Raw genomic sequence first — 24,245 nt, 5'->3', positions numbered from 1 at the left:
CTAAAGCACAGGTCTGACAAGAAAGCCTCATGTTCTCTACTGATGCATCAAAATCCTACTATGAAAATGTTCAAAATACGGTCACAGCCATCCTGCGCGTCCAAGAATCACCAAGGATTTAAGGGAAAAAACATGGGATAAAGATTTACTAGTAGCATGTGTTTTCCTCATGACACCCCCTTAAACATGACTGAACAAACTCTGAAGACAATACATACCATTGAGCACATTTCAGTAACTAACAGTTTTGATTTTTGGCAGTTATATGACAGTTTTATTAGGAACAGCTCTCCAGTGACAGGACATACGGCTGACATATGGGATCTATTAAATACAAAATGTAGGGACAGCAGATATTAACTGTTTCCTGGCATTATCTGTCAGGCTGGAACAGATCTGGGATTCTTTGCCAGTACTGTCACCACAGGAGGAAAGACAGACTTCAAAGTGACAGGAAAATAGCTGCACACGAAACAAATATGAAGGGATGGGAAATAAATATCCATTTATAGATATTGATGTTGTTTCCTAGACAACAGGTTGGTACGGCTAGCTTGATGTGCTAATCCTTCCTACTATCCTCTCTTTTAACTCGTGTCGATTCTCTCCCTAATTCTTCTTCTCTTTTTTTTTATCTTTCCTTTCATGCAAACCTAACGACAACAACAACTTAGTTTTGGATAGCACCTTTCAATAAGTGGAGCTATACAAAACTGTAAACTGTAAGTATATTTTACACAACAACGCTCCAACATACAGGGCTTTGCGACCTTTGGTGAGATGTTATTGTTTTGTTGACTCTCAAAAACCCTTAACCAGAGATAACTGCAGAATGCACGATGAATCCTCTCGAACAAGCTAGCAAGCTAAGTGTGTCTCACCTAATTTGAGATGCAAAGGAAATACCTTTAATAGTTATATCTTCAAAGTTTATCTATACTTCCATGGTCAGGACCGCGGTGAAAGGTGACAAGAAGACGCAGAAAGTCCAGGAAGGAGAGTCATGCCTTCACAAACTTTATAAGCTTTATATTCTACCACCATCTACAGAAGTCTGCATATGAACTTCCCGGCCTGCCCCTTAATACTCCAGTACAGGCATTACAGTTTATTCTCGTTTACCACCTGTCTCTGCTTTCCAGGGAAGTGTTTAAAGTTAAAAAAGTGCTGTGCAAGCATACACAAAAGCACACACATGTAGTATTCTATTAGCATATTCAAAGTATTCTGGCTATTTTGAGCATTTGAAGATGTGGAGTGGATGTGCCTGTGATTGCGTGGGTAGGTGGGTGGGGGTACAGGTATTTATCTGCTACTACTTTCGGCTGCCCCCGTTAGGGGTCACCACAGCGGATTGTCCGTTTCCATCTCTTCCTGTCCTCTGCATCTTCCTCTGTCACACCAGCCACCTGCATGTCCTCCCTCACCACATCCATAAACCTCCTCTTTGGCCTTCCTCTTCTCCTCTTCCCTGGCAGCTCCATATTCAGCATCCTTCTCCCAATATACCCAGCATCTCTCCTCCACACATGTCCAAACCATCTCAATCTTGCCTCTCTTGCTTTGTCTCCAAACCGTCCAACCTGTGCTGTCCCTCTAATATACTCGTTCCTAATCCTGTCCTTCATCATCAATGAAAATCTTATCATCTTCAACTCTGCCACCTCCAGCTCCTCCACCTGTCTTTTCGTCAGTGCCACTGTCTCCAAACCATACAACATAGCTGGTCTCACCACCACCTTGTAAACCTTCCCTTTAACTCTTGCTGGTACCCTTCTGTCACAAATCACTCCTGACTCTCTTCTCCACCCTGCCTGCACTCTCTTCTTCACCTCTCTTCCACACTCCCCGTTACTTTGGACAGTTGACCCCAAGTATTTAAACTCATTCACCTTCGTCAACTCTACTCCTTGCATCCTCACCATTCCACTGTCCTCCCTCTTTTAATCTCTATCGATACCTGTAGGCATTGATAGAGATTCATTTTAATCTCTGTTTACCCTAACTGCAAGTTTTGACACCTGATTACAAATTGTGCAGTTGTACCTGGCCTCCTCATAGTTTATGAAGTCCGCCCCACACTGCTGAATGTTACCTATGTAATCTTAATGTACTATTAACTGTATCAACCTCATGAGAAAAACATTTTTTTTTACAAAAGGTCGATGGAATGATAATTGCTGGTAAACAGCCGATTGGATTATTTAGCCTGCTCTCTCTCTCTCTCTCTTAGTCCTGTCCCTTCTCCGTCTCTCTCTCTCGCCCCATTTCCTCGCTTTCTGTATTTCTGTATTTTACAGATTATTTCCAGGATCAGTACGACTGCGTTATGGCAGACACACGCCCTCTAGCGGTAAAAACAGTTATATTCCTAAACGCAACAGAAATCTGAACAATGGGTTTGAATCGGCCTCGTTAAAGAGAAAACACAGACGGACAGATTTGTTGACTCTTAAAACAATAACAATTCATTGGGGGGGGGAATTCTAATTTTTTGTTTTAATTCTTCTGGGTTTTAATTTTTCCAAATAAGAACGAAAAAAAAACCCATCAAATATAAAGTCGGGCGCTGTCCGTTGTCTGCCGATGTGTCTGGCGTGCAGCAAGTGGGTCGAACTTCTTTTGCTGCCTGGTTTTCGCCTTTTCGTGCTGAGCTACACGAGTCTTATCCGTGATTTCAGTCACACGTGTGAGAGTGGTCTCATCTAGACGCGACGTGAGGCTCTGTTGGATCTGCTCCTCTTGGGCTTTCAAAGCGTCGATAGTAGAATAGGTTTGTCGTCCCCAGCTGGGGCTGTACCTTCTGGAGGATCTGGTTAGCTCGGTGGCCCTGACCGAAGATTTCATTTGCGGGCTCTTGGGTGTAATCCCGCTCTGTCTGCTCCTGAGGCTGGATCTCAGGTGGTTCCTGTAGTCTGCCATCTTATGTGCCGTTTGCTCGTACTCACGTACGAGTTTAAGGCAATCCTCGCCGAAATGAGTCCGAACATCTTGATGCATGCTCAGTACTCCAGCCAGTGGCGCCCCCAAGGGGTGGCCAGGGGTGGCCACGGCCACCCTGATACTATCCCTGGCCCCCCCGCTGGCCCCCCCCAGCCACGAGTCGCATATGCAGAATATGCTTCTGATTATGCATAATATGCTTCTATCTGATATCTTACATTAGGTGCTGTTCATTTAAATCAATAATGTATATTTTCTTACCTCTCATATTGACAGTTTTCCACTAGCCTATACAGTACACTACAACAGCAGCATAGAATTCCCGAAATTCAGTCATGGCTTTTGGTTTTGGTGTGCCACCCCAAGATTTTCAGTGGCCCCATTTGGCCACTCCGATGAAAAATTTCTGGGGGCGCCACTGACTCCAGCTAATGAAATCACAGAGAGTTGAATCAGTTCATCTGGACACATCGTTTATCGAGAGAAACGTTTCATCGTCATCTAAGTGACCTCTTCAGTCTCACCTGACTGCAGGTGTCCCCATCTTACAATGCTGTGATTGCAAACATTCCCAAATCCTCTGCGAATAGTACACATGGCCTTTCGTAACTCCAGTTAATGGTCACGCCCATATTTGCCTATGACACTGATGGTTGGTTTCCGTTGTTATGCAACTGCACAAGTGTTTATAGGGGTTTTTATGTTTATAAGGGTGGGGACACCTTCAGCCAGTTTGGACTGAAGACTTGCTTAGATGATGGTGAAACGTCAAGAAACGTTTCCAGACAAACTGATTCAACCCTCTGTGGTTTCCTTACGTGGATTACTAAACATGCCCATAATATAACAGGCTTTCATTTGAAGCCTCGAGGCACTAAAAATACATAATCTAAAAGGTTGTCTTGACTTTTGATACCACTGAACATCAATATGTTCATCCATGCATAATTTATTCATCCCCAGGGAAAGCAAACGCCACCGCAACAACACAAGTAGCCTGTTTCAATTGCTGCTTAAAAGGGCTTTAATGAAACTCGAAGGACTGTATGACCTATTCATATCACAGAAAGTTGAATCAGTGCCTCTGGACACAACGTCTATCAAGAACCTCCCCAGAAGAACTGATTCAACTTTCTGTGATTTCCTTACCTGGATTATTCAGCATGCATTAGCCATTCATGTAATGCTTACTTGCACTGGGTACTAAAACAGGTCAAAATGAAGCAGTTTTAAAAGGTTGTATTAAGAGAACTGACATTGCACCAGATTCTCCCTTTGTTGCTGGGTATTTTGCATTATGCTACTCCCTACATCCACAACTCATAAATTATGAATGCTAGTGCAGGTATTAGTCTCAAAGACGTTAAGTAGATTTGTGTATGATGACCAATGATGATGAACTAAATGTCTCCAACTGAGAGATTTTCCCACCAACTTCAGGTGGTATAAGTTAGTCTGAGCACATTCACGTTTAAGCGTTTAGCTGAAGATCGTATACATACAGTAATTTAAACTGCTTCTAACTACCAGTAGAATAAGCTTCATCACCAGCACAAGGCTAACAGTTAGCAATGCTAGGGTCCAAGCCACAGTCTCCGGACAATAACTGTAACAAGTAGTCCTGTTTGCTGAGAATAATAATGTATGGTACAGATTAATACATTCAGTGGGATTTCCAAAATAATCCCTGCAGCTGAGATTTTAAAAAGACTCTTTCATAGGCATTCCCTTCACTGACAGGACGCGGAAGTAGGGCAGGCTAAGCTAACCGCTAGCCCATGCAGACCAGCAGTTCTGACAGTCATCCTGGCTGGCGTTCGTTCTCTCGGACAGTGATTTTTTTTCTAATTTACTTTTTTAATATGTTGGATATATGTGTGTTCTTGTAGGTTTTGGATGTGTTTTTGTCTTTGTGTTGCACTGCTGGGGGCTGGGGGAAACCATGTTTTGTTTCATGTCATGTACGCAAATAAATGTTCCTGTTCCTGATTCAAACAAAAAACAAAAACAAAAAGACACACGTCCATCTTTGTGCTGTAAGCAGAGCTCAGAGGTTTGTGGCCCTGTGCTCCACATCAGGACTTCTTCACACTTGATTTTAAGTCCTGCTGCTTCAGCAACCTGATCGACTCCACTGAAGCAGAGCAGGCCTTCTGTACTCGGCTCCTCTGCTGGTTATTATTGCATAATGGCCAAACAGAATAGGCTGAAACACCGTACAAGCTGACAACTCTAGGCATTTCTACACAAATAAGATGGTTTAACTGAAACATCTTACACGTCTTCCTTCCAAGTTATTTTTAAAACCCATTTATTCCCCAAACACATCAAAAGGTATTTTTGCAAACACCAAAGGCAGATTGAGTGGAATTAAAATAAACTCCCCAAATTAGTGCCGAGAACTTGCGTTCAAAAGCAGGCAGAATAAAACTGTAGGCTAGTTGGTTTATAAGTAGGGTAAATGATGCTGGAACAACAGAATAAAACTGTAGGCTAGTTGGTTTATAAGTAGGGTAAATGATGCTGGAAGAACAGGCACATGTGTGAGGTAAGTGTAGGATGACAGGATCACTTGTTTTAAATGTGTACTCTCGGATGGAATGTTGTAAAAGTCACTGGATGAAGGCAAACTCACTAAATGTGATAAAGCCAAAACCCCTCCACACTTACTGATGGGCAGCGTTTTGTGATAATGCAAACTGACAATTTTAGAAACATTGACATTTAGGAGAGCCCAGCGAGCAGGTATAGGTTCAGTGATTTGCTCAAGGACACATGGCTGTTGAGCAGCAGCTGGAATCCAACCTGTGACCTTTTAATGACGGGCTGTTATCTTTTTTGTTGTTGTTGTTGGATTTTCCCCCCTTTTTCTCCCTAATTGTACTTGGCCAATTACCTATTTTTCGAGCCGTCCCGGTCTCTGCTCCACCAACTCTGCTGATCCGGGGAGGGTTGCAGACTACCACATGCCTCCTCCCATACATGTGGAGTCACCAGCCGCTTCTTTTCACCCGACAGTGAGGAGTTTCACCAGGGGGACGCAGCGCATGGGAGGCTCACGCTACCCCCCCCCCCCAGCTCCCCCTCCCCTCTGAACAGGCGCCCCGACTGACCAGAGGAGGTGCTAGTGCAGTGACCAGACACATACCCACATCCGGCTTCCCACCTGCAGACATGGCCAATTGAGCCTGTAGGGACGCCCAGCCAAGCCGGAGGTAACACGGGGATTCAAACTGGCAATCCCCGTGTTGGTAGGCAATGGAATAGACTGCCACGCCACCCGGATGCCCCCTACCTTTTCTTTATTCCATCTGTTTTCATTCTCCCTTCCTGTCCACTTTGCATCCTGCTATGTTTCCCCCTTGCTTTATTTTTTCCCTTTCTGTCCCACTGTCTTCATCTCTATCCGAAGTAGCACACCCAAAGAAGGACCTCACGCCGCACACCATCATCTTTGTGTATATACATCCAGATATGACCTCCCTCATCTTCCTCGCTCCTAAGGCCTCTTGGAGAATGGAGGCTGGTTCTGTATTCATTGCCCCTGATTCTGATGATATGACCAATTTTCTGCCAACACGAGGTGGATTTCAGAGTTTCTGGCAACAATCTGAGTTTATTTTCCTTCTTCATGACAAGTTTAGGAGACAGAGTGCATGGAAACCAAGAAAACACTAAAAACACTATGAAATGACATACATTTGTAGGATTCTGGACTATAAAAATCTAGTGAGGACAATGTCTTACATGGAGCAGCGTCATTTTCAGTTTGTCTTGTGAATATCACTCTTATTTTCTCCGTGTGCCTTCCTCTTAATAGAAGCATTCTATTTTCTTCTCTCATCTTTCTTCCCATCAAGTTCTTGATGTTCTCCTCTCCTTATTCTCTCCTCCTCACAGGGCTGGGTGGTTAATCGAATTTTATTTTCAGTTACGATGTTGGCTTCCAACAATTATGAAATTGAGATAAAATGGTAATGTGCCATATTCTGTTTTGCAATTATTTTTTTATTTTGATATCCTTTATTGATCCCCGTGGGGAAATTCCTCTGCATTTAACCCATGCTAGCTTTGTAGCTAGGAGCAGTGGGCAGCCACCGTGCAGCACCCGGGGACCAACTCCAGTTCGTCTTGCCATGCCTCGGTCAGGAGCACAGACGGCAGTACTAACCCTAACATGCATGTCTTTGTGATGGTGGGGGAAACTGGAGCACCCGGAGAAAACCTGCCTCAGACACGAGGAAAACATGCAAACTCCACACAAAGCATGACCTGGGATGACCCTCAAGGTTGGACAACCCCGGGGTTCGAACCCACCACCTTCTTATTGTGAGGCGACAGCACTAACCACTGGGCCACCGTGCCTTAAACAATGCTGTCATTGTGTCTTGTGTTATAAATCCAGCGCACCCTTTTCCTTTACAGCGATGCACTTTCGCCCCTTCCTAAAAGCCCAAACTCATTCTCAGCCAGGCTGTGGCATGTTTAGTTCTGCTCGAGCCAAGATGATGAAAAGAGTGGCCAACAAGACAGGCAAAACCAATTCATCTGGTTGGAAACACTTTGGTTTCAAGGAGGCTGAGGAGGAACCAAAACAAATACTGTGCAAGATTTGCTACATGGTAGTGTCTGTACCACAAGGTAATATGGCCACTTTGTTTAATCATCTGAAATTCAGTCCCAAAGTGATCTATGACCAAACAATAAAGGAGCAAAAAACAGAGAAAACCAAAGCCCCCTCAACAACTTCCACCGCAACAAAGTCATTGATTAAGGACACGCTATAATGCAACCACCTACCCATCCAGCTCTTGAAGACATGAAGGAATAACAGATGCCATCACATTCTTCCTAGCAAAAGACATGTGTCCAATTAGCACTTTTAGCAACCAGGGATTCAAGAAACTGGTAAACATATTGGATAAGCATTATGCAATACCATCACAGCAGCATTTCAGCTGAGTAGCACTGTCTGTCCTGTATAATAAATGCCACGAGGAAGTTGCAGATGATGTGTCGACAGCCGAATACTTTTTTTTACTTGTTTTTTCAGTTGAATTATATTTAAAGTTCAAGAAAATCCATCGTTAAAAAGATAAGGACTCATGAAGCTGGGAGAAGGAAGATCCTGGCATCCTGGTGCCAGGGAACCCTGGCTAAAGCAAGCTGCTGTGGTTGCATGAAGTGGACAGCTGGGGACGCTGGCAACCCAGAGCCAAATGCCCTGGCTGAGGCAGACTGGCGTGAGTGCTGGAGAAGGGCTAGGGGCGCTGGCATCCCAGTGCCAAATGCCCTGGCTAAAGCCAGCTGCTGCGGTTGCTAGAAGTGGACCACTGGGACTGCTGGCATCCAGTTGCCAGAAGCCCCGGCTGAGGCAGGCTACAGCAGTTGATAGAAGTAGGTGACAGGGGTTGCTGGCATCCTGGTGCCAGGTTCCCCTGCTAAGGCTGACTGTTGTGATTACTGGAACTGGATGGCAGGGGAAACTGTGTCATTTGCCCTGGATGATGTAGGCTGCTGGGCCTGGTGTTGAAAAACCTAATGGAAGGTGGAGGGCCCTGGAATTCTGGTGTTGGGTGCTCCATCTGAAGTGGGTGATTGTATATTGACGAGAGTGGTTGCTGAAGCCCTGGTGTTATTTGTTCTGGTTGATGATCCCGATCTTTGCTTTTGTTGCTGCTCTTTCTTTCTGTCTTTCAGTTGGAGGATATAGTTGTGCTGTCCGTTTAACAAGTACGCTGATGTCATGGCTTGTTGTTGGGGTGTGCGTGATGACATCACCCGGAAGAGAGCTGGTGCTGACGGAGCAGTGGGCACAACAGACTGACATGAAACCACTTTAAAGCTTTGCTTTTCTGCCTGTTCTTTTATATTTTAGTGTTTTTTGAAGAGTGGCTACAGTCCAGTCGGATTTTTCCCCTTTTGTTTGTTTTATATTTTAGACAAGGCTGGTCGTTGGGGGACTTCGCTGGAGCGTGGCGATGCAGGGACTGGCAGGTGTTGTTGGAGCAATGGCCGGAGACTGGAGTTATCTTCGTAGGTGAAGGAATCGGAAAACAACAGCAACAGGAATGGACTGTTCTTGGATTGCCCCATCCTCTGTTTGCTGATGAAGGAGGTGGGCTGGGAGATGCTGAGGACTCGTCAGGTGAACTATAGTAGTCTTGAATGTTGTGGAGAGATGAAGCAGGCGGGATACGGTCCATGTAAGAGACTGAGTTGGTGCTTGCTGGCAGGGGCGGACTGAAACAGTAATTCAGGCCAGGACTCGACTCCATCCAAGGCCACCCTGTTCACACAAACCACCAGACCACTAATTCTGTAGGCTAACCCTGTTTGTTGATGTAATGGGTAACAGACTAGTTTAGCTAAATTTGGCCACTATGTCATCTGGGGGGAAAGTTACCCAGATTACCAAATACAAATGTTTGGGACTGACCAACATGTAGCCTACCTGAATGCTGAGTTTTCAAGGTATGCTATGGCTAGGGGTGCACCCTCAGACTCACTAAGAACACAACCATCATATCACATACAAATGTACAAGGCTAGACACACAAAACAATTAGTCTACACTTTTGAAAAAGTGAATGAGATACAAGTTAGCTCAAATGTCATCGGTAGAGAAGCAGGAAGACGGTTATGTTATCGGTTATGTATTGTTATGTTATCGGTTATGTATCAGTTATGTTATCGGTTAGATGGTTACTATGTGCGTCGCAGAGACATAATGACATTTTTTTTTTTTGGTGCATGGACCATCACGCAGGGGACGCTGCGGAGAAAGAGAGAGTCACACCGCCAGACTGGTCCGTCACCTTATTCCTGCTTGCTATATTATCCCTGGTCAAGCTGACTGTTCATGGCAGGCCACAACGACCCTCAGACCACTGGGAAAAGTCCCGGTGCTCCCGATGGGCTGTCCACTCATGCTTGCTGGACTCACTCACTTCCTCGATGGCTTTTGGACTACAGAAAATGGGGGTCTCTGGCACGTAGGCAGCAGTTTCGGCTTGCTGCTGGGTCTGTTGGCTTGGGCTGGTGGAAATTTGGGTGCGATCATCCGATAGGGACAGTGGGATAAATACAATCCAGTATTGCAGCCTATGCATCTTTTATTAGTTTCGACGGAATTCACAGAATAGTTAAGAATAGAGTAGCATTAATGCCACACACCCCGCCGCAAAAATAAAATAAAATGAAAAATAATAAAAAGAATCAAGATGTTTCAGAGGGTAACTGTAAACATGTGTATCTGTATGGCTACAGAAACACAAATATGTGCATGCCTGCACACACTCACTAACACACAGAAATTAGGCCAGGCATATCTCTACCAAACTGCATGTTTGAAAGAAAAAATCATAATTGAACTGAGTAAAAAGAATACTTCAGGGGGCAGTTTATATTAGACTGAGATCCTTCGTGTAGTTTTGTACAAGCTCACATAAGTAAATTAGGAAAACATGGTCGAGGTTAAAACCACGAGTGAAGCCTCGAGGCTTTTTAAAGACAAGGATGTCCCTTGTCCTGGTGAAGTATGGGTGCAGGCTTGTAAGTAGCCAAGTTCAAATAAGTAGCTCTAACTTTAAGCGTAAACCACTTATTTTCTCTCTATGCACTTTACAGGGCACATCACAAATGATAAGTATACCCTCTGAAGTGCATTTCAGGGGAAATTCAGTCCAATGCAACATCACCTAGTGGAGAACACAGCATCCACCATCAGAAAGTATTGGTTCTATGAAAGAAAATCAAAACAACATACTTCTCGTTTTTAATTTTGTATTATGTGCCATTATAATAAATGTAATTATTATTATTATTATTATTGTGTAGTGTGGAACTCTGTCAGTTGTCAGTATGCCTTTGTTCCTCGGCACCAAAGCCATCACAATGTATTTCTGTCCATCTGTCATGTCTGCTGACAGTGTGTCTTGGAGAAAAAGACGTGCAAAACAAAGTGCACATTGTGTGCATAGTATCCGCATACAGTATACCTTACATAAAATCTGCATTATCTGTCCTTCTCTCGCCTCTCTCCCTTGCTCTAGCCATTGCTCTCTCTATCACACACACGTGGAGACACACACACCCCCCCTCCATCACGTGAGTGTTTGCAGTAGAGTATGACTTTCATTTAGCGAGACCAGGAGAATCCTAATTAGTCCAAATCACAGAGGAGAGCAGCTTCACTAAAAATACCACCAGCAGCACTGCAGCTGACTCACATGTCACCATCTGATCCGTCTCTTCCTCTTTCTAACACACACACACACACACACACACACAACATGTGTGCCCAGCACGGGCTCAGTACATACACATGTAGTACACATGCATCCTCGTGCACTCCCACATGCTGCCAGGGAGTGGGGGGTGAAGTTTTAATCACGTTTTCCAGGTAAAGGGACACAGTGAAGGCTGTTCTACTGAGGGTTGTGAACACGGCACAAAGCACACATGTAACCGCTACATGGCAGAACCACGCTACGCTGCTACATATGGACGTGCACTGTCAAAACCACGGTAACCTGCCAGCTCCATCATGAAGACACACACACACACACACACACGGTCTCCAAGATGTGTTCACCTAGTCCCTGCAGCCTTTTAAAACACACACACACACACACACACACACACACACACACACACGGTCTCCAAGATGTGTTCACCTAGTCCCTGCAGCCTTTTAAAACACACACACACACCCACACCGGGGCAGTATAACAGCGTCACCCCACAGGGCTGCTGCAGAAAACTTGTACTTCTGAAGTGACACAGGCGACTGGCTGGCTGTGTGTTACTGCATATTACATTGGAATAAGCAGACACCATGCCATACAAACTGTCTCGTCTCCCCCCTTCATCCCTCCCTGCATGATTTCCTCCCTCTCTCTCCAGCACGCTGTCAGCCACTGCAGCTGAAATGCCCAAAATATACACAATATACACAACATATAGAGGCCGGCTGGGCAGCGGGGGCTCTGCTCACAGTACTCAGTGACATCACTCCTGGCTGTGTAGTATTCCTGACAGGAGGTAACAGCAAAGCTTAAAGCAGAGCGGGCTGAACACACATGTCGCACATGCTGTGTGTGATGCTGCGTTGTGGGACCCATAACAGGTTATACTGACAAATAGTTGAATGGATTTTAATCTCTCATCAGCTGTACGAGACCCCCCCCCTTTTTTTTTCCTACCCAATTATATCCGGCCAATCACCCCACTCTTCTGAGCCGTCCCGGTCTCTGCTCCACCCCCTCTGAGGGATGCAGACTACCACATGCCTCCTCCCATACATGTGGAGTCGCCAGCCGCTTCTTTTCACCTGACAGTGAGGACCTTCACCAGGGGGATGTAGCACATGGGAGGATCACACTATGCCCCCCAGTCCCCCCCCCAAGAGGCACCCCGAACAACCAGAGGAGGCGCTAGTGCAGTGACCAGGACACATAACCACATCCGGCTTCCCACCTGCAGACACGGCCAATTGTGTCTGTAGGGACGCCCGACCAAGCCGGAGGCAACACGGGGATTCGAACCGGTGGTCCCCGTGTTGGTAGGCAACGGAATAGACCACTATGCTACCCGGACGCCCTACACTGTAGATCTGCATATATTCCTGTAAGAAATATTTATGGGAGTCTGGGTTGCGTAGCGGTCTATTCTATTGCCTACCAACATGGAGATCGCCGGTTCGAATCCCTGTGTTACCCCCAGCTTGGTCAGACATCCCTACAGACACAATTGGCTGTGTCTGCAGGTGGGAAGCCAGATGTGGATATGTGTCCTGGTCACTGCACTAGCGCCTCCTCTGGTCAGTCGGAGCGCCTGATCGGGGGTGGGGGGAAATAACGTGATCCTCCCACGCGCTACATCCCCCTGGTGAAACTCCTCACTGTCAGGTGAAAAGAAGCGGCTGGCGATTCCACATGTATGGGAGGAGGCATGTGGTAGTCTGCAGCCCTCCCCGGATCAGCAGAGGGGGTGGAGCAGAGACCAGGATGGGTTGGAAGAGTGGGGTAGGTGGCCAAGTATAATCGGGGAGAAAAAGGGTCAATATTCATAGTGTGATATACTACTAATATTTACTGTGCACCATTTCAAATGCTTCACACCAGTTTTGTCACATGACCTGGGCACACGGCAGGGCACAAATACCTTTCCGACTGACTTCTAAAATACTCATTTGGAGGAAGATGTCTTCAACAACCATATGGAGAGGGTCAGCTCTTAGTGCGGTCCCAGGTAAGAGGTAGAGGCAAAAGGAACTCTTAAAGGAGGAGGAGCAGAGAACTCCCCACAAAGGAGCACATGGCAGTGTAAAGGGACCTTCACACCAAACGTGCAAACTCCTCGCCGCTTTGCTGTGAAACTCCTTCACGACTGTTCTAAGGTGCAAAAAGGGATTGGTGCCAAGCCGAGCTCGGCTAGCTTGCAGCTCAGGCACCGGATCGGCGCCGAGCTCGGCTAGCTCGCAGCTCAGGCACCGGACCGGCACCGAGCTCAGCTAGCTCGCAGCTCAGGCACCGGACCGGCGCCGAGCTCGGCTAGCTCGCAGCCAGAGCTCAGCAAAGCTGAACTTTAATGCCACGTGCTGTGAGGTCATACAGCTCCTCCGGTAGAAATGACGAGCGAGACAACACACAGGACAAAATGGAGAACCGCTCCATTTCAGCGGGCTCTAAAAGTCTTGAAATATACCGCCCATAGCTATTTAAAAAAACAATCCACTTAAACATTCAACATATCGGTTGTTTTGTAAACCAAAATACGGCGTGATACATACCCTTTTGGTTAAGACTACGTCATATGTGGCCTGTTCGCTAAGATTTAACGGATACCCCAAACGCAGGGGAATGTTGTATTCTGGGAAGTGCACGAGCACACAACATCAAAACACCACGTTTCCGTGTCAGGCACCGCCCGCAGCAGCGTGATCCGGTTGGACGGGCCTTCAGATGGAGCGCTATTTGTGGACGTGTTTATAGCGTGTAGACCACTAATGAGTAATGGTAATTATTATTGCTACTGTAAACTACTAATAAGACCCACTGGCCGATCGACTAGGGGGTCTGACCCTTTAGTCGAGCGGTTAGTGATGTCGCCTTGTGATGCAGTACACCCCGTATCGAATCCCGCACCGGGCGAGAAAACAACCGGTTACATTGGTGGCAGCGGTGGGATCCGGAAGTGTGCAGATCCTCAGAAGTCTCTTCGGAGCGCGGGAAGAACAAAGCGTGAGGGCGCGCTTCCGGGAGAGGGTGACGACTGTAAACTACTAATAAGACATCACTAACCGCTCGACTAAAGGGTCAGACCCCCTAGTCGATCGGCCAGTGGGTCTTATTAGTAGTTTACACTACTCTAATTACCTAAATTAGACCATCGCTTCTCTTAATCCCAGAGCACATGACAAGATGAAACAAAGCAACATCGTTATTCAGTTGTTAGGACAATATGTGAACATGACACATCTCCTTTAGGCACATCAGTGGAACTCAAACATTTGTCGGGTGGAGGATGGTTTTCCGTGGTCGTGTCGATGGATTTACTATCTGCCTGCACTGCCTCAGTAGCAACCGAGCCCCTAGTGTCCTACAACCCTTTCTTGCTGGAGTTGATGACTTTGGCTCGCCGCCGTCTCGGGTTCGCTGCAACCACAGCATGGAGAACATCGCAGTCTCTCGCTAGACGCTGGACAGAGGGGGAGTACACACAGACTGTTATTACTGGACGTGGTGCACACAATCCGAGAACTGAATAGCTGTGGGCAGAACTAAATAGACTAGTATCATTTTATTTGCCTAATCTCTCCAGCTTCATGGAAAACCATGATGTACTGGACTAGACCGATGACCTCCGCCTGCCCTGTTTACATTTCATTTTATGTCTAGGGTTCACAGAGCAGCCAGCGAGTTTGGATACCAATGGAAGAACCACGGCTTATCCACACAAGCAGGACGGATCCCCTTGCAACTGGCAAAGAGGTATATTTAATGTTGTGGGCTTTCCTAACACTGCAGCTGATTGCATTTTCCAAACGGAGCCAGACTTTGAAATGGAGGAAGATGCTCCCCCTCATCTGGCGACTGGAAACGACGTTGTTATTCCAGAAAACAACTTCCCTACAGATGAAATAAGTGGTTTGGATAATGGATGGATGGATGGATGAACCCACTATGCAATGATGGCAATCAAGGAATAAACCTATTCATAGATTTAGTAAACTGACTTCCAAACCACCAACTGACAAAATGAGTTGTTTGAACACAATTTCATTACAACGTTGACAAACAGCAGTTCGGCCAGGAGAGGGTCAGTGGAGAGTAATGACTGTTTAGCATGTGAACTGTGCAGTAATTTGAAAAATAAAGCCACTTGTGCACGAGCTCTGCCCTTCTTGTCCCATTTATAAAACTAAGTCTACATATTTAACATACCAGAAAAGACCATTTCTTAACATCCATCCATCCATCCATTATCCAAACCACTTATCCTGCCCTCAGGGTCACGGGGATGCTGGAGCTTATCCCAGCAGTCATTGGGCAGCAGGCGGGGAGACACCCTGGACAGGCCACCAGGCCATCACAGGGCCGACACACACATTCACACCTAGGGACAATTTAGTACGGCCGATCCACCTGACCTACATGTCTTTGGACTGTGGGAGGAAACCGGAGCCCCCGGAGGAAACCCACACAGACACGGGGAGAACATGCAAACTCCACACAGAGGACGACCCGAGACGACCCCCCCCAAGGTTGGACTACCCCGGGGCTCAAACCCAGGACCTTCTTGCTGTGAGGCAACCACGCTAACCACTGCACCACCGTGCCACCCACTTCTTAACATATAAATAACAAAATAAATGTGCTGTTTTACATGAAAGAGCATCCAGTTAAAGCGATACAATAAATACCACAGGAAATGCAGGGAGTGTACCACTTGTTACACATGAACCATTGATATTCAAACCATCAAGCTCTGCCAAAACCCCTGAGTGTTACCTAATGCAGAATCCTCAGCATACTTAGAAGCATCACAAGTACTACACAGGGGCAACTGGAGGCAGTTAAATCAAGTGTTGGCTGTGGGGGCTGTATGTCTGGGACTGCGTGCACGTGAGTCATCATGTTGTTTCAGAAAGTGAGGCTGCCTCATCAAACACCACTGAAGAGGATGAAGACGATTTTTTCATCTTCTCTGACCAGGGTACGGGTAAACTACTCTCACTACAGTGTCTTAAGGTTAAACTGCAATTTCATGTGAATGAATCATCGAAAATGAATATTCATGGGTGTCCGGGTAGCGTAGCGGTCTATTCCGTTGCCTACCAACACAGGGATCACCAGTTTGAATCCCCGTGTTACCTCAGGCTTGATCAGGCATCCCTACAGACACAACTGGCCATGTCTGTCGCTGGGAAGCCAGATGTGGGTATGTGTCTTGGTCGCAGCACTAGCGCCTCCTCTGGTTGGTTGGTTTTTAGCTATTTTTAGAAAAATGAATATTTTGCATATTTATGCATAATTGTGCATAATTTTAATTTTCTGGGATTTTTCCCGTACTCTCTGAGGCAATACCTACCACCTCCAAAAAGAATTAGGATCATAAGTGCTTTAGTTTTCGGTCCCGCTATCTACACTAACACACACACACACACACACACACACACACACACACACACACACACATTACGAAAATATATGAGTAGATATATATACACTCACTGGCCACTTTATTAGGTACACCTTGCTAGTACCGGGTTGGACCCCCTTTTGCCTTCAGAACTGCCTTAATCCTTCGTGGCATAGATTCAACAAGGTACTGGAAACATTCCTCAGAGAGTTTGGTCCATATTGACATGATACCATCACGCAGTTGCTGCAGATTTGTCGGCTGCACATCCATGATGCGAATCTCCCGGTCCACCACATCCCAAAGGTGCTCTATTGGATTGAGATCTGGTGACTGTGGAGGCCATTTGAGTACAGTGGACTCATTGTCATGTTCAAGAAACCAGTCTGAGATGATTCGAGCTTTATGACATGGCGCGTTATCCTGCTGGAAGTAGCCATCAGAAGATGGGAACACTGTGGTCATAAAGGGATGGACATGGTCAGCAACAATACTCAGGTAGGCTGTGGCGTTGACACGATGCTCAATTGGTACCAAGGGGCCCAAAGTGTGCCAAGAAAATATCCCCCACACCATTACACCACCACCACCAGCCTGAACCATTGATACAAGGCAGGATGGATCCATGCTTTCATGTTGTTGACGCCAAATTCTGACCCTACCATCTGAATGTCGCAGCAGAAATCGAGACTCATCAGACCAGGCAACGTTTTTCCAATCTTCTATTGTCCAATTTTGGTGAGCCTGTGCGAATTGTAGCCTCAGTTTCCTGTTCTTAGCTGACAGGAGTGGCACCCGGTGTGGTCTCCTGCTGCTGTAGCCCATCTGCCTCAAGGTTCGACGTGTTGTGCGTTCAGAGATGCTCTTCTGCATACCTCGGTTGCAATGAGTGGTTATTTGAGTTACTGTTGCCTTTCTATCAGCTCGAACCAGTCTGGCCATTCTCCTCTGACCTCTGGCATCAACAAGGCATTTTCGCCCACAGAACTGCCGCTCACTGGATATTTTCTCTTTTTCGGACCATTCTCTGTAAACCCTAGAGATGGTTGTGCGTGAAAATACCAGTAGATCAGCAGTTTCTGAAATACTCAGACCAGCCCGTCTGGCACCAACAACCATGCCACGTTCAAAGTCGCTTAAATCACCTTTCTTCCCCATTCTGATGCTCGGTTTGAACTGCAGCAGATCGTCTTGACCATGTCTACATGCCTAAATGCATTGAGTTGCTGCCATGTGATTGGCTGATTAAAAATTTGCGTTAACGAGCAGTTGGACAGGTGTGCCTAATAAAGTGGCCGGTGAGTGTATATATATATATATATATATTACATCGCTCTTGAAAAAATAAATCTGCTAAATGGCCAGTCTTATTGTCTTCTGGAAGAACTAGGGCATCACTGTGACCTACTGTTCAGTTCCCCCAGTTGCCAGTTGCATTTCAATTGGCTGTTCCTTCTTTCAGTCAATGGTCGCTTTGACTGACAGAAACTACCCAGCATGCACCCCTGGATTCACAGCCTCCCACCTCCAAGATATCCTGATTGGCCACTTCAAATCTATGATGTGGGGAAATTAGCAGAGCTAATCTTTTCAACATGGGGGGGGGTTAAAGGTCAGACCCATATTGAGGCTACTAAATGTCTAAAAGTGGTATCAGTGTGTATAGAATGTATTTTTGTATTTTAAATTACTTATATTTTAATTAAATACCAGTATGTTGTATTTTATTTTGATACATTTGATGAGCAAGTATTTATAATTTGTAACAAGATGGTTTTTGATGTATTTTTGCCCATCTCTGACCACAAATATGGATTCCAAAATATTCCCAATATATTTAGAAATCACTTAAAATGCATATTGAGCAAAGCCAAGAGCAGGAGGCAAACAGCCACACACACGTTACATCTGAGCCAGGCAGGAGACCAGGCTGTTACACATGACAGGAACAGGCTATACACTGGATATACAAGACGGGAGCAAGCTATACACTGGAAAATAAAAATGGGAAAATAAAAAGAAGCAGACTGGGGAGAATTGGGATGAATGTCAACAAAATCGAAACAAAATAAAACCACTTTATTATATCAGAAGAAAAGGGGGAGAAAGAGATGGAGATGGATTTCTATTCTCTTCTGGTCTAATCTGTTCCAGCACATGCTTCTTTATGTCAACACTCTCTAAACACAGACGTCAACAGTCACTGAAGTGCACTTAAACCACGTGCACCACTGCTTACACATGTTCATGTATATTGATGATTACAGTCTCACACAAAATGAGACATGGTGGATATGTAGACGCTGCACTTGTGTCCCAAAACATGCAATGCTTTAAAAAGCAGTTCAAATATTTCATGGATTTTGTGTTTTTCTTACAAAAAGGGCAAGAAAGAAGGAAGGAATGATAGTAGGGTGTCACCAGGATTCATACTTGCTATTATGAATCCTGAAAAAAAAAGAAGGGGAAATGACTTGGACTGCAGGTGGACACAACTAATTTAGCAACACATCCGTGATGGAGAACTGCTGTTCTTTACTGTGCCTTTGTGCTCCGACGCAGCTGTGCATTCAAACAGACAGGTTATAAATGAAATACATGAGCAGCGCCCGGATGGCTATTTTATACTGCTTCCTATATACTCATCTCATCATCAGCAGCTTCTCCAGGGTCGGGTCGCGGTGGCAGCAAGCTAAGTAGGGCACTCCAGACGTCCCTCTCCCCAGCAATACCCTTCAGCTCCTCCTGGGGGATCCCAAGGCGTTCCCAGACCAGATTGGACATGTAGTCCCTCCAGCGAGTTTGCGTCTACCCAAGGGTCTCCTCCCAGTTGGAGGTGCCTGGAAACCTCCAAAGGAAGGCACCCAGGAGGCATCCTAATTAGATACCCAAACCACCTCAAATGGCTCCTCTGACGCGAAGGAGCAGCAGCTCTACTCTGAGAATCGCCACCTTCCCTTCCGAGAATCACCACCTTAACTTGGTGGAGGGGTTTGGGGGTCCTGGTGATCCTGGGAGCTGTGTTGTCCGGGGCAATAGCTCCTGGTAGGGTCTCCCAAGGCAAACTGGTCCCAGGGGAGGGGCCAGACTAAGAGCGATTTCCAAGAAACTTAGTGAAAGTACACCAACAGAGCTATAGCACCTCGCCTGGAAAAGGGAAACCGGGACCCCCCTCCTGGAGCCAGACCTGGGAAAGGAGCTCGCCGGCGAGCGTCTGGTGGCTGGGCCTCGTCCCATGGGGCCCGGTCAGGCCCAGCCCGAAAAAACAACATGGAGCCACCACACTGTGGACCCACCACATGTGGGGGTGAGCATTGGGGTAGTTCCAGCATTGCAGATCGGTCCTTCAGAATATTAATGTATTAATAGCTAGAATGCCAGTTCATATGTGTATTTACAAAAAATAAAAATAAAAAACCAGAAAGACTTGAAGCGTGAGGTGAGTGAGCAGGTGAGTGTACATGGTGCATGTGGGACAGAGAGGCTTCCTGTGCAGAAGAGCACTGCTGCTGCTGCTGTAGAGGCATGACTAGTGGTGGTGGTGATGGTGGTGGGGGCCTTACAACGTAGCCTGGTAGAGAAAAAACAGGGTGGATGGAGGAGAGACAGAACAGAAGGGAATGAGGAGCAGAGTTGAGAGGTGGAGCACATGCTTCCATTTACAGGGGAAAAAGCCCTACTACAAAAAAAAAAATAACTGAATGAGGGAAATAATGAATGGACAGATGAGAAGTAAGAGACAGATGAACAGACAGACAGATAGATAGATAGATAGATAGATAGATAGATAGATAGATAGATAGATAGATAGATAGATAGATAGATAGATAGATAGATAGATAGATAGATAGATAGATAGAGAGTTTCTGTGTGAATAGTTAATATGGCAAACGGTAGGGACATATGTGCTGCTAAATCATGCATGACTTTCACTAACTGAGCCCAGATTGTGAGTTACACATCTTCAGGGGAAAAGAAATGCCAACACCACACGCTGCAGAGTTCTGCACATTGTGAGCCAGGGCCCGAGACTGGGTTGGGGTGGAATTACACCATAATTCCTGTAAAATGTACAGTCAAAACTAGCGACTGACACAAATATGGGACCAAGGTCTCTTGCAGGTCTATGACGATGTGAAACAAGCGCCATAAAACTACTGACTGCTGCTTGCTTACTGGACAGAAACTCTAGAAGTCAGTGATGAAGATACTCTGAGAGAACATCCAGGATGAGCTCAGCATGCTGGCTCTGCAGCTAAACACTAAGAGAGCGAGGAAAGAGCCAGGGACAACATCCAGCTCTGCTGCCACAGGGACAACATCCAGCTCTGCTGCCACAGGGACAACACCACAGGGACATCATCCAGCTCTGCTGCCTCAGGGACAACATCCAGCTCTGCTGCCACAGGGACATCATCCAGCTCTGCTGCCACAGGGACATCATCCAGCTCTGCTGCCTCAGGGACAACATCCAGCTCTGCTGCCACAGGGACAACACCACAGGGACAACATCCAGCTCTGCTGCCTCAGGGACAACACCACAGGGACAACATCCAGCTCTGCTGCCACTATCAATCTACACAATAATACCTGCAGTATAAATCTACCACTACTACTACTACTACTACCACCGCTAATACTACTACTACTACTACTACCACTCAGCATGCTGGCTCTACAGGTAAACACTGAGAGTGAGGGAAGAGCCAGGGACAACATCCAGCTCTGCTGCCTCAGGGACAACACCACAGGGGCAACATCCAGCTCTACTGCCACTGTCTATCTACACAATAATAGATAGCAGTATAAATCTACTACTACTACTACTAATACTACCACTACCACTACCCCTACTACTACCACTAACCCTACTACTACATTACATTACAGTCATTTAGCCGATGCTTTTATCCAAAGCGACTTACAATAAGTGCATTTAACGTAGGAAATCAGGAGAACTACTAGTCATCAGAGGTCATAATTGCATCTAAACAAGCATCTAAGAGCAAAACCAGTGCTAAAGTAAAAGTGCAAGAAAGAGATTTTTTTTGTTTTTTAAAGGACTGAATACAACAAGTGCTAAGAACAAGTAACAGGGTAGTTGTTCTTGAAGAGGCGAGTTTTCAACCTGCGCTGAAAGATGGGCAGCAACTCCGCTGTCCTGACATCAGTGGGGAGTTCATTCCACTACTGTGGGGCCAGGACAGAAAAGAGCCGTGACTGGGTTGATCGGGAACAGGGGCCTCTGAGCGACGGGGCAACCAGGCGTCCCGAGGCAGCAGAGCGAAGTGGTCGGGCGGGGGTGTAGGGCTTGACCATGGCCTGGAGATAGGATGGAGCTTTTCCTTTCACTGCCCTGTAGGCTAGCACCAGAGTCTTAAACTGGATGCGAGCAGCTACTGGGAGCCAGTGTGTAGGGACAGGAGAAGGGGAGTTGTGTGGGAGAACTTAGGGCGGCTGAACACCAGACGAGCTGCAGCTTTGTGAACAAGCTCCAGAGGTCTGATGGCTGACGCCGGGGCGCCAGCAAGGAGGGAGGTACTGTAGTCCAGCCGGGAGATGACCAGAGCCTGGATGAGCACCTGTGCCGTCTCACTGGTGAGGAATGGGCGAATCCTCTTGATGTTATAGAGGAGAAATCTGCAGGAGCGAGCAACTGATGCAACGTTTGCAGCAAACAACAGTTGGTCGTCCAGGATCACACCCAGATTCCTCGCAGTTCGAGTTGACGTCACTATGGTGTGGTCAATGGCGATAGCCAGGTCTCGGTGTGGGCAACCTTCCCCCAGGAGGAACATCAGCTCTGTCTTGTCCAGATTGAGCTTCAGGTGGTGTGTCACCATCCACTCCGAGATGTCGTTCAAGCACGCAGCGATGTGTGTCTCTCTCTACTTGTGTGTCAGAGGGAGGTAAGGACAAGATCAGCTGGTTGTCATCGGCATAACAATGGTAAGAGAAGTCATGCGAGTGAATAACAGAACCCAGGGATGTCGTGTACAGGAAGAAAAGGAGAGCACCCAGAACCGAACCCTATGGAACACCTGTAGTCAGTCTGCAAGGCTTCGACACAGATCCCCCTCCATGTCACCTGGTAGGAGCGACCTGTCAGGTAGGATGCAAACATTGAGAGTGCAGAGCCTGTGACACACAACTCCTCGAGGGTAGAGAGCAGGATCTGGTGGTTCACTGTGTTGAACGCAGCTGACAGGTCCAGGAGTATCAGGACAGAGGAGAGAGTTTGCTCTTGCAGAGTGCAGCGATTCTGTCACTGCAAGGAGGGCCGTCTCTGCTGAGTGACCCACCCTGAACCCAGACTGGTTGGGGTCCAGGAGGTTGTTCTGGTGGAAGTACAAAGAAAGTTGGTTAAAGACAGCACGTTCGAAAGTTTGGATAGAAAGGGTAGAAGGGAAACTGGTCTGTAGTTTTGACGTCAGAGGGGTTAAGTGATGGTTTCTTGAGAAGGGGGGTGACTCTAGCAGTCTTGAAGGCAGATGGAGAGCATCCTGCCTGGAGGGAGGTGTTGATGAGGTGGGTTAGAAAGGGAAGGAGTTCAGGTGCTATAGACTGAAGAAGAGGGGAGGGGACCGGGTCAAGGGAGCATGTGTTGGGGCGACTGGATGTGATGAGGTTGAGGATCTCGTCGGGGGAGAGGGGAGCGAGGTGGGATAGGGTGGGACGTGGAGAGGTGAGGGAGCTTGCAGAGGGTGGGATAGTGCAAGCAGCACTAACTGGGTGGTGAGAAAAGGAGGATCTGATGTTGTTTACCTTCTTGTCAAAGAAGTTAGCGAAATCATCAGGGATAAAGGAGGAAGTAGGAGAAGGTGGGGGTTGAAGAAATGTAGAGAAGGTTTCAAAGAGTTTCTTAGGATTAGAGGCAGAGGATAGGATTTTAGAGCGATAGAAGGTAGCCTTAGCAGCAGAAAGGGAGGTAGAGAAAGTGGAAAGAAGAGATTGGAAGCTGAGAAGGTCCTCTGGGAGTTTGCCTTTTCTCCATTTGCGCTCTGCCACTCTTAGGCTCCATCTGTCAATACATACGGAGTCGGTCAGCCAAGGGTCAGGTGGAGTTGGGCGTGCAGGCCTGGAGGTGAGGGGACAGAGATTGTCCAGAGAAGAGGAGAGGATAGAGAGAAGAAGATCAGTAGCAGTGTCAGGGGGTAGGAGAGAGAAAGATTCAGAGGTAACAGAGGAAGAAAGATCAGTGGTGGAGAGAGAGCGGAGGTGTCTACGGGTGGAAACCATGTGGGTAGGGGTAGGGGCTGAGGGGGGTGAAGAGAGGGAGAGAGAGTAGGACATGAAATAATGGTCAGAGAGCTGGAGGGGAGTAACAGAGAAATTGGAAATAGGACAGTGTCTAGTAAAGATAAGGTCCAGCTGGTTGCCGGCCTTGTGGGTAGGAGAGGAAAGAGAGAAGAGGATCTAGCTTGTCAGTGTGGATGTTGAAGTCATCGAGAAGAATAATTGCAGAGTCATCAACAGGGAAGTGCGAGACAAGTGTGTCAAGCTCCTCCAGAAACTCACCAAGGGGGCCTGGTGGGCGGTACACAACCACAACGGTGAGTTTGACTGGATAAGAGACAGTAACAGCATGAAATTCAAAAGAGGGCGGAGAAAATTGTGGAATGGAAACAAGAGAGTATTTCCATTTCAGGGAAATT

At 46.7% G+C, this 24,245-nt stretch overlaps 1 protein-coding gene across 1 annotated transcript in view; it reads right to left on the bottom strand.

Moving 5' to 3' along the window:
- Positions 1-24,245, bottom strand: part of LOC130127209 (AT-rich interactive domain-containing protein 5B-like) — a 126,281-nt gene that overhangs the window by 41,984 nt on the left and 60,052 nt on the right. The gene's annotated exons all lie outside the window — the stretch shown is intronic.

Source organism: Lampris incognitus, chromosome 17 (assembly GCF_029633865.1).
Source record: "Lampris incognitus isolate fLamInc1 chromosome 17, fLamInc1.hap2, whole genome shotgun sequence".
Taxonomy (NCBI): Eukaryota; Metazoa; Chordata; class Actinopteri; order Lampriformes; family Lampridae; genus Lampris; species Lampris incognitus.
Note: the sequence above shows the minus strand (reverse complement) of the source record. Positions and strands in the feature narration are given on the sequence as shown.